This window comes from Megalopta genalis, unplaced genomic scaffold (genome assembly GCF_051020955.1).
Source record: "Megalopta genalis isolate 19385.01 unplaced genomic scaffold, iyMegGena1_principal scaffold0137, whole genome shotgun sequence".
NCBI classification, from domain to species: Eukaryota; Metazoa; Arthropoda; class Insecta; order Hymenoptera; family Halictidae; genus Megalopta; species Megalopta genalis.
The window spans coordinates 272,501-282,500 of record NW_027476206.1 but is presented as its reverse complement, the minus strand read 5'-3'; positions in this window follow the sequence as shown (position 1 = coordinate 282,500).

The following is a 10,000-nucleotide window of genomic DNA, read 5'->3' as shown; positions in this document are numbered from 1 at the left end:
AGAGACAGTCGATCCGCGTTATGTTAAATATTTCAAGGTTCCCGATTCCATAAAATTATAAAAAGTATACGGCTGTGTAGCGGGGACCAAAACGAGTAATTTCATGTATAAAGTTTAATTAATCTCCCAATAGTTTGCCGGGAAACATCGATTATTCCGATCTAGAAAGAGAGAGAGACAGTCGATCCGCGTTATGTTAAATATTTCAAGGTTCCCGATTCCACAAAATTATAAAAAGTATACGGCTGTGTAGCAGGGACCAAAACGAGTAATTTCGTGTATAAAGTTTAATTAATATCCCATTAGTTTCCGGGAAACATCGATAATTCCGATCTAGAAAGAGACAGAGACAGTCGATCCGCGTTATGTTAAATATCTCAAGGTTCCCGATTCCACAAAATTATAAAAAGTATACGGCTGTGTAGCGGGGATCAAAACGAGTAATTTCGTGTATAAAGTTTAATTAAACTCCCATTAGTTTGCCGGGAAACATCGATTATTCCGATCTAGAAAGAGACAGAGACAGTCGATCCGCGTTATGTTAAATATCTCAAGGTTCCCGATTCCACAAAATTATAAAAAGTATACGGCTGTGTAGCGGGGATCAAAACGAGTAATTTCATGTATAAAGTTTAATTAAACTCCCAATAGTTTGCCGGGAAACATCGATTATTCCGATCTAGAAAGAGACAGAGACAGTCGATCCGCGTTATGTTAAATATTTCAAGGTTCCCGATTCCACAAAATTATAAAAAGTATACGGCTGTGTAGCGGGGATCAAAACGAGTAATTTCGTGTATAAAGTTTAATTAATCTCCCATTACTTTGCCGGGAAACATCGATTATTCCGATCTAGAAAGAGACAGAGATAGACGATCCGCGTTATGTTAAATATCTCCAGGTTACCGATTCCACAAAATTATAAAAAGTATACGGCTGTGTAGCGGGGATCAAAACGAGTAATTTCGTGTATAAAGTTTAATTAATCTCCCAATAGTTTGCCGGGAAACATCGATTATTCCGATCTAGAAAGAGACAGAGACAGTCGATCCGCGTTATGTTAAATATTTCAAGGTTCCCGATTCCATAAAATTATAAAAAGTATACGGCTGTGTAGCGGGGACCAAAACGAGTAATTTCATGTATAAAGTTTAATTAATATCCCATTAGTTTGCCGGGAAACATCGATTATTCCGATCTAGAAAGAGACAGAGACAGTCGATCCGCGTTATGTTAAATATTTCAAGGTTCCCGATTCCACAAAATTATAAAAAGTATACGGCTGTGTAGCGGGGATCAAAACGAGTAATTTCGTGTATAAAGTTTAATTAATCTCCCAATAGTTTGCCGGGAAACATCGATTATTCCGATCTAGAAAGAGACAGAGACAGTCGATCCGCGTTATGTTAAATATTTCAAGGTTCCCGATTCCATAAAATTATAAAAAGTATACGGCTGTGTAGCGGGGACCAAAACGAGTAATTTCATGTATAAAGTTTAATTAATATCCCATTAGTTTGCCGGGAAACATCGATTATTCCGATCTAGAAAGAGACAGAGACAGTCGATCCGCGTTATGTTAAATATTTCAAGGTTCCCGATTCCACAAAATTATAAAAAGTATACGGCTGTGTAGCAGGGATCAAAACGAGTAATTTCGTGTATAAAGTTTAATTAATCTCCCAATAGTTTGCCGGGAAACATCGATTATTCCGATCTAGAAAGAGACAGAGACAGTCGATCCGCGTTATGTTAAATATTTCAAGGTTCCCGATTCCATAAAATTATAAAAAGTATACGGCTGTGTAGCGGGGACCAAAACGAGTAATTTCATGTATAAAGTTTAATTAATCTCCCAATAGTTTGCCGGGAAACATCGATTATTCCGATCTAGAAAGAGAGAGAGACAGTCGATCCGCGTTATGTTAAATATTTCAAGGTTCCCGATTCCACAAAATTATAAAAAGTATACGGCTGTGTAGCAGGGACCAAAACGAGTAATTTCGTGTATAAAGTTTAATTAATATCCCATTAGTTTCCGGGAAACATCGATAATTCCGATCTAGAAAGAGACAGAGACAGTCGATCCGCGTTATGTTAAATATCTCAAGGTTCCCGATTCCACAAAATTATAAAAAGTATACGGCTGTGTAGCGGGGATCAAAACGAGTAATTTCGTGTATAAAGTTTAATTAAACTCCCATTAGTTTGCCGGGAAACATCGATTATTCCGATCTAGAAAGAGACAGAGACAGTCGATCCGCGTTATGTTAAATATCTCAAGGTTCCCGATTCCACAAAATTATAAAAAGTATACGGCTGTGTAGCGGGGATCAAAACGAGTAATTTCATGTATAAAGTTTAATTAAACTCCCAATAGTTTGCCGGGAAACATCGATTATTCCGATCTAGAAAGAGACAGAGACAGTCGATCCGCGTTATGTTAAATATTTCAAGGTTCCCGATTCCACAAAATTATAAAAAGTATACGGCTGTGTAGCGGGGATCAGAACGAGTAATTTCATGTATAAAGTTTAATTAAACTCCCAATAGTTTGCCGGGAAACATCGATTCTTCCGATCTAGAAAGAGACAGAGACAGTCGATCCGCGTTATGATAAATATTTCGAGGTTCCCGATTCCACAAAATTATAAAAAGTATACGGCTGTGTAGCGGGGACCAAAACGAGTAATTTCATGTATAAAGTTTAATTAAACTCCCAATAGTTTGCCGGGAAACATCGATTCTTCCGATCTAGAAAGAGACAGAGACAGTCGATCCGCGTTATGATAAATATTTCGAGGTTCCCGATTCCACAAAATTATAAAAAGTATACGGCTGTGTAGCGGGGATCAGAACGAGTAATTTCATGTATAAAGTTTAATTAAACTCCCAATAGTTTGCCGGGAAACATCGATTCTTCCGATCTAGAAAGAGACAGAGACAGTCGATCCGCGTTATGTTAAATATTTCAAGGTTCCCGATTCCACAAAATTATAAAAAGTATACGACTGTGTAGCGGGGATCAAAACGAGTAATTTCATGTATAAAGTTTAATTAAACTTCCAATAGTTTGTCGGGAAACATCGATAGTTCGATCGCGCGAGAGAGACAGAGAAACGAACAGACTTCTTTTCGATTTACGGCTAAAATAAATTTTTCTAATTTTTTTCAATAACATATTCTTGCTTAGATAACTTTTTTACATAGGGATTAAGCATTTAGAACGATATAATGTTTAAAATAAGGGCACTTTACTCTTGACATTTTACGGTTTTTTCAATTTTCTGAAAAATCCTATCATTAGATTTTTTTAAAAATACGATATTCTTGCTTAACTAACGTTTCTACATAGGGATTAAGCATTTAGAACGAAATCTAATGTCAGAAAATGGCACTTTACTCTTGACATTTTTCGGTTTTTTCAATTTTCTGGAAAATCGTATCATTAGATTTTTTTAAAAATACGATATTCTTGCTTAACTAACGTTTTTACATAGGGATTAAGCATTTAGAACGAAATCTAATGTAGGAAAATGGTACTTTACTCTTGATCGGTACGTTGGGACTTTGAAAATATTCGGGGGTTCCAATCGCTCGTCTGTTGCATCATAGCGCGTCTCGGCGCAATCGACCGATTCGCTCGATCCATTATTTTCGATTTACGGCTAAAATAAATTTTTCTAATTTTTTTCAATAACATATTCCTGCTTAAATAACTTTTTTACATAGGGATTAAGCATTTAGAACGATACATTGTTTAAAGTAAGGGCACTTTACTCTTGACATTTTACGGTTTTTTCAATTTTCTGAAAAATCCTATCATTAGATTTTTTTAAAAATACGATATTCTTGCTTAACTAACGTTTCTACATAGGGATTAAGCATTTAGAACGAAATCTAATGTCAGAAAATGGCACTTTACTCTTGACATTTTTCGGTTTTTTCAATTTTCTGGAAAATCGTATCATTAGATTTTTTTAAAAATACGATATTCTTGCTTAACTAACGTTTTTACATAGGGATTAAGCATTTAGAACGAAATCTAATGTAGGAAAATGGTACTTTACTCTTGATCGGTACGTTGGGACTTTGAAAATATTCGGGGGTTCCAATCGCTCGTCTGTTGCATCATAGCGCGTCTCGGCGCAATCGACCGATTCGCTCGATCCATTATTTTCGATTTACGGCTAAAATAAATTTTTCTAATTTTTTTCAATAACATATTCCTGCTTAAATAACTTTTTTACATAGGGATTAAGCATTTAGAACGATGCATTGTTTAAAGTAAGGGCACTTTACTCTTGACATTTTACGGTTTTTTCAATTTTCTGAAAAATCCTATCATTAGATTTTTTTAAAAATACGATATTCTTGCTTAACTAACGTTTCTACATAGGGATTAAGCATTTAGAACGAAATCTAATGTCAGAAAATGGCACTTTACTCTTGACATTTTTCGGTTTTTTCAATTTTCTGGAAAATCCTATCATTAGATTTTTTTAAAAATACGATATTCTTGCTTAACTAACGTTTTTACATAGGGATTAAGCATTTAGAACGAAATCTAATGTAGGAAAATGGTACTTTACTCTTGATCGGTACGTTGGGACTTTGAAAATATTCGGGCGTTCCAATCGCTCGTCTGTTGCATCATAGCGCGTCTCGGCGCAATCGACCGATTCGCTCGACCCATTATTTTCGATTTACGGCTAAAATAAATTTTTCTCATTTTATTCAATAACATATTCTTGCTTAGATAACTTTTTTACATAGGGATTAAGCATTTAGAACGATATAATGTTTAAAATAAGGGCACTTTACTCTTGACATTTTACGGTTTTTTCAATTTTCTGAAAAATCCTATCATTAGATTTTTTTAAAAATACGATAATCTTGCTTAACTAACCTTTCTACATAGGGATTAAGCATTTAGAACGAAATCTAATGTCAGAAAATGGCACTTTACTCTTGACATTTTTCGGTTTTTTCAATTTTCTGGAAAATCCTATCATTAGATTTTTTTTAAAATACGATATTCTTGCTTAACTAACGTTTTTACATAGGGATTAAGCATTTAGAACGAAATCTAATGTAGGAAAATGGTACTTTACTCTTGATCGGTACGTTGGGACTTTGAAAATATTCGGGCGTACGCGGCGCGCTCGGCGCTTCGAACAGCTCCGGTGTCCCCATTATTTTCGATTTACGGCTAAAATAAATTTTTCTAATTTTTTTCAATAACATATTCCTGCTAAAATAACTTTTTTACATAGGGATTAAGCATTTAGAACGATACATTGTTTAAAATAAGGGCACTTTACTCTTGACATTTTTCGGTTTTTTCAATTTTCTGGAAAATCGTATCATTAGATTTTTTTAAAAATACGATATTCTTGCTTAACTAACGTTTTTACATAGGGATTAAGCATTTAGAACGAAATCTAATGTAGGAAAATGGTACTTTACTCTTGATCGGTACGTTGGGACTTTGAAAATATTCGGGGGTTCCAATCGCTCGTCTGTTGCATCATAGCGCGTCTCGGCGCAATCGACCGATTCGCTCGATCCATTATTTTCGATTTACGGCTAAAATAAATTTTTCTAATTTTTTTCAATAACATATTCCTGCTTAAATAACTTTTTTACATAGGGATTAAGCATTTAGAACGATACATTGTTTAAAGTAAGGGCACTTTACTCTTGACATTTTACGGTTTTTTCAATTTTCTGAAAAATCCTATCATTAGATTTTTTTAAAAATACGATATTCTTGCTTAACTAACGTTTCTACATAGGGATTAAGCATTTAGAACGAAATCTAATGTCAGAAAATGGCACTTTACTCTTGACATTTTTCGGTTTTTTCAATTTTCTGGAAAATCGTATCATTAGATTTTTTTAAAAATACGATATTCTTGCTTAACTAACGTTTTTACATAGGGATTAAGCATTTAGAACGAAATCTAATGTAGGAAAATGGTACTTTACTCTTGATCGGTACGTTGGGACTTTGAAAATATTCGGGGGTTCCAATCGCTCGTCTGTTGCATCATAGCGCGTCTCGGCGCAATCGACCGATTCGCTCGATCCATTATTTTCGATTTACGGCTAAAATAAATTTTTCTAATTTTTTTCAATAACATATTCCTGCTTAAATAACTTTTTTACATAGGGATTAAGCATTTAGAACGATGCATTGTTTAAAGTAAGGGCACTTTACTCTTGACATTTTACGGTTTTTTCAATTTTCTGAAAAATCCTATCATTAGATTTTTTTAAAAATACGATATTCTTGCTTAACTAACGTTTCTACATAGGGATTAAGCATTTAGAACGAAATCTAATGTCAGAAAATGGCACTTTACTCTTGACATTTTTCGGTTTTTTCAATTTTCTGGAAAATCCTATCATTAGATTTTTTTAAAAATACGATATTCTTGCTTAACTAACGTTTTTACATAGGGATTAAGCATTTAGAACGAAATCTAATGTAGGAAAATGGTACTTTACTCTTGATCGGTACGTTGGGACTTTGAAAATATTCGGGCGTTCCAATCGCTCGTCTGTTGCATCATAGCGCGTCTCGGCGCAATCGACCGATTCGCTCGACCCATTATTTTCGATTTACGGCTAAAATAAATTTTTCTCATTTTATTCAATAACATATTCTTGCTTAGATAACTTTTTTACATAGGGATTAAGCATTTAGAACGATATAATGTTTAAAATAAGGGCACTTTACTCTTGACATTTTACGGTTTTTTCAATTTTCTGAAAAATCCTATCATTAGATTTTTTTAAAAATACGATAATCTTGCTTAACTAACCTTTCTACATAGGGATTAAGCATTTAGAACGAAATCTAATGTCAGAAAATGGCACTTTACTCTTGACATTTTTCGGTTTTTTCAATTTTCTGGAAAATCGTATCATTAGATTTTTTTAAAAATACGATATTCTTGCTTAACTAACGTTTTTACATAGGGATTAAGCATTTAGAACGAAATCTAATGTAGGAAAATGGTACTTTACTCTTGATCGGTACGTTGGGACTTTGAAAATATTCGGGGGTTCCAATCGCTCGTCTGTTGCATCATAGCGCGTCTCGGCGCAATCGACCGATTCGCTCGATCCATTATTTTCGATTTACGGCTAAAATAAATTTTTCTAATTTTTTTCAATAACATATTCCTGCTTAAATAACTTTTTTACATAGGGATTAAGCATTTAGAACGATACATTGTTTAAAGTAAGGGCACTTTACTCTTGACATTTTACGGTTTTTTCAATTTTCTGAAAAATCCTATCATTAGATTTTTTTAAAAATACGATATTCTTGCTTAACTAACGTTTCTACATAGGGATTAAGCATTTAGAACGAAATCTAATGTCAGAAAATGGCACTTTACTCTTGACATTTTTCGGTTTTTTCAATTTTCTGGAAAATCGTATCATTAGATTTTTTTAAAAATACGATATTCTTGCTTAACTAACGTTTTTACATAGGGATTAAGCATTTAGAACGAAATCTAATGTAGGAAAATGGTACTTTACTCTTGATCGGTACGTTGGGACTTTGAAAATATTCGGGGGTTCCAATCGCTCGTCTGTTGCATCATAGCGCGTCTCGGCGCAATCGACCGATTCGCTCGATCCATTATTTTCGATTTACGGCTAAAATAAATTTTTCTAATTTTTTTCAATAACATATTCCTGCTTAAATAACTTTTTTACATAGGGATTAAGCATTTAGAACGATGCATTGTTTAAAGTAAGGGCACTTTACTCTTGACATTTTACGGTTTTTTCAATTTTCTGAAAAATCCTATCATTAGATTTTTTTAAAAATACGATATTCTTGCTTAACTAACGTTTCTACATAGGGATTAAGCATTTAGAACGAAATCTAATGTCAGAAAATGGCACTTTACTCTTGACATTTTTCGGTTTTTTCAATTTTCTGGAAAATCCTATCATTAGATTTTTTTAAAAATACGATATTCTTGCTTAACTAACGTTTTTACATAGGGATTAAGCATTTAGAACGAAATCTAATGTAGGAAAATGGTACTTTACTCTTGATCGGTACGTTGGGACTTTGAAAATATTCGGGCGTTCCAATCGCTCGTCTGTTGCATCATAGCGCGTCTCGGCGCAATCGACCGATTCGCTCGACCCATTATTTTCGATTTACGGCTAAAATAAATTTTTCTCATTTTATTCAATAACATATTCTTGCTTAGATAACTTTTTTACATAGGGATTAAGCATTTAGAACGATATAATGTTTAAAATAAGGGCACTTTACTCTTGACATTTTACGGTTTTTTCAATTTTCTGAAAAATCCTATCATTAGATTTTTTTAAAAATACGATAATCTTGCTTAACTAACCTTTCTACATAGGGATTAAGCATTTAGAACGAAATCTAATGTCAGAAAATGGCACTTTACTCTTGACATTTTTCGGTTTTTTCAATTTTCTGGAAAATCCTATCATTAGATTTTTTTTAAAATACGATATTCTTGCTTAACTAACGTTTTTACATAGGGATTAAGCATTTAGAACGAAATCTAATGTAGGAAAATGGTACTTTACTCTTGATCGGTACGTTGGGACTTTGAAAATATTCGGGCGTACGCGGCGCGCTCGGCGCTTCGAACAGCTCCGGTGTCCCCATTATTTTCGATTTACGGCTAAAATAAATTTTTCTAATTTTTTTCAATAACATATTCCTGCTAAAATAACTTTTTTACATAGGGATTAAGCATTTAGAACGATACATTGTTTAAAATAAGGGCACTTTACTCTTGACATTTTACGGTTTTTTCAATTTTCTGAAAAATCCTATCATTAGATTTTTTTAAAAATACGATATTCTTGCTTAACTAACGTTTCTACATAGGGATTAAGCATTTAGAACGAAATCTAATGTCAGAAAATGGCACTTTACTCTTGACATTTTTCGGTTTTTTCAATTTTCTGGAAAATCGTATCATTAGATTTTTTTAAAAATACGATATTCTTGCTTAACTAACGTTTTTACATAGGGATTAAGCATTTAGAACGAAATCTAATGTAGGAAAATGGTACTTTACTCTTGATCGGTACGTTGGGACTTAGAAAATATTCGGCCGTACGCGGCGCGTCTCGGCGCTTCGAACAGCTCCGGTGTCCCCATTATTTTCGATTTACGGCTAAAATAAATTTTTCTAATTTTTTTCAATTACATATTCTTGCTTAAATAACTTTTTTACATAGGGATTAAGCATTTAGAACGACATGTTGTTTAAAATAATGGTACTTTACTCTTGTGATTTTTCGGTTTTTTTTGATTATTTTGAAAAATAAATTTTTGTAATTTTTTTAAATACGATATTCGTGATCAGTGAACGATTTCACATATGGATTAAGCATTTAGAATCGTGCGGACGCGTTATTAAAAAAGTTTACTCGATGCGATGGGACTTTAAAAAGTTTGTGAAAATTTTCATATTGGGAAAAAATGTGTAATTTTTTGTCTAGTTTACGGTAGTGTAATTTATTTTAATGTTTACTATAAAAATTTTTTTCGTTCGTTCACGCGCTATGTTACAACAGCACGGCCGGGCGGTCTGTTGCCGCGGCGGTTTACACTCATAAGCGCGCGTGCTATTCGGCCGGCGGCGCCGGCGTCCTTGCCGGCCGTTCGGTATCTATAAGAGATACACGGTCCGTGCGAGGCGGACGGAGCAGAGCGGGTTTTGGGCCAATTCTACGATCTCGGTCGAGAAGCTGTCTCAGAGCTCCTTCGGGGCTTCGGTCCTGACTGTTTCGTGCCGTTTACGTTACGGACTTTTCTCCACACAGCGTGGCCACGGGTCGGTGTCTTTGACCGAATGGCCCATATGTGGCAAGCCCTACGGGGTTGGTTACCCGTATGCACTTTGTATGTATACTCGTACTCACTGAGCAATCGACTCTTCTGTCCGAGCGATGGAAAAATTTTTTAAAATGC